Below are 1,690 nucleotides of genomic sequence, written 5' to 3'. Positions count from 1 at the left end.
GATTCATGCGCATAATAAGCGGGAAATCCCTAATGGACAAAGTAAGTAACGAGATAATTCTAAAAGAATGTGGTGCAGAAGAGACGCTAGTAGACACATGAGTATGCCAGGACAGAAAAGTATGGCGGAAATTAGTTAATAAAAAGAGTGTCAGTAGAGTGAACGACGCCTGAAACAAAGACCTTGGCTATTAATGGACCCAAGTGGGGAACCTTACATAACGGCTTCGTGAGGTTCTTCGCCTTGGGTGATTGCTAGAGAGATTGATCAGCAACCTGGGTCGGAGCAGTGTTGCGGAACGAACATGTTATTTACATAAATAGCACGAGAATTCTGGATCAATCTGAAAAATCTCTATCCCATCCACACACTACTCCTTTCCCCTGCCGAGTGAGTCACGCCTACCCCGAAAGGGAAATGGCTTCATGGTGTAATAATAAAAAAAAATAATATGCCTCATCACGAGCCGAAATTTAGACCCTTCTTTAAACTTGCAGCTTCTTATTAGAACCTGCTTCTATACTATTTAAACATATACACTGTTTCAAACTTTTAACTCCTAGGGAACGAAACATTAGAGCCTATCTTTAACTCCATTTCAATTTATAGGCTCTACTTGGAATCTTTAGATACTACAGTCTTCATAATCAAGAACTTACTTTGACCATGCAAGACCTCTTTGAATCTGCTTTAAATCCTTAAGTCCTACATTTTTATACCTCACGACCCTACTTTGACGCTGTCTAAGCTTCCCTTTAATACTGACTCTACGTTGAATCTTTTTAGCCTAAAATCTTCAAAGTGAAGACTATACTTCGACATTTTATGAAGTTCATGAAAATAAACTAAAAATTATTTGTTAGTTCGTTTGAATGAACTCATCAGTCATCTTCATGAGTGCATTCACACTCAATTCTCAAAAATATTTAGTTCAAGATTCAACCTGATTGTTATGATTACATAAATAAATACAGTAAACTTCCACCTATGTCCCCCGCCGTAAAACTTATACGCTCACGAATTTCTCCCTCTGGAGGGGCCCCCGACCTTTACCGCGAATCTTCAGGATATTTGTGTCCAGCAACATTCATTGGCTGCCTCGGCCTTGTCTTGATACGCCCACTGTAAGCAAATTTTCCAACTGAGCATGAGCCAAAAAGCGCGGAATCAAAAACCGACTAAAATATCTCGCGGCAGATTGAGTATTGCAGCATGGTCTCACGCTCATGGACGAATGGGTCCAAGTGCTAGGAAAGTTAGCACAGTTGTTGACAACTTTTCATATATACGTATAATATCTTTGACACGCAGAAATGCAGATAATTTTTTTGGATAAAATAATACCTACATGGCTCTGCACTGCAACTGCATACGACTCGAGTCATGTTCCATTCTTTTGTCGATTAGAGATCTTTTAGTGTCACGAAATAGAATATCAAAAATTTGAGGTTAGTACGTCAGATCGGGTACTCTCATCTCAAATTTCGGACAGTTGATTATCTTGCGGGACACTGAAAGGTCATCAATCGACAAAAGAATGGAATATGATTGAGAAAATACATTCTACACTTGAAGAATTTGACTATTATGACATTTAAGAGTAGGTTTACCTTTCGAATATTTTCTCGAAAAAGTTATCTGCATTCCCATAATGTGATATTCAAATATTTAGTTCCAACTTCCCGCTCGT

Source organism: Belonocnema kinseyi, chromosome 4, assembly GCF_010883055.1.
Source record: "Belonocnema kinseyi isolate 2016_QV_RU_SX_M_011 chromosome 4, B_treatae_v1, whole genome shotgun sequence".
In the NCBI taxonomy this organism is placed as follows: domain Eukaryota; kingdom Metazoa; phylum Arthropoda; class Insecta; order Hymenoptera; family Cynipidae; genus Belonocnema; species Belonocnema kinseyi.
The sequence above is the reverse complement of the archived record's forward strand: the minus strand, read 5'-3'. Positions refer to the sequence as shown.